Consider the following 356-nt stretch of genomic DNA (forward strand, 5'->3'; position numbering starts at 1 on the left):
GTATTTAGGTGACATGGTTTTACATTGAATGTGGGAAACAGCACACAAGTAAGTAAACAAAAAGCTAACGTTCTTACTTGGAAAAATGGAGTAGGGGTCATGAGTTCAAACACCTACTTAAATGCTTTTGGTGTTTTTTATTTTTCATCAAATTATATTTAAGAAGATTATTGTGATAAAAAACTAAAACCACAAAAAGAGTGCAAAGTGTTTAACAAAAATATACAAAAACTGTAATCAGCTTGACCACATTGATCCCAGATGCAGTTCTTCTCCTTACCAGGTGGTAGCAGCACCGAGTCTTCATGTGAGCCTACATCGCCCCGCCCCCTAGACGCTTCAAACTTCCGCTTTTT

This window comes from Austrofundulus limnaeus, unplaced genomic scaffold, assembly GCF_001266775.1.
Source record: "Austrofundulus limnaeus strain Quisiro unplaced genomic scaffold, Austrofundulus_limnaeus-1.0 Scaffold98, whole genome shotgun sequence".
Lineage (NCBI taxonomy): Eukaryota > Metazoa > Chordata > Actinopteri > Cyprinodontiformes > Rivulidae > Austrofundulus > Austrofundulus limnaeus.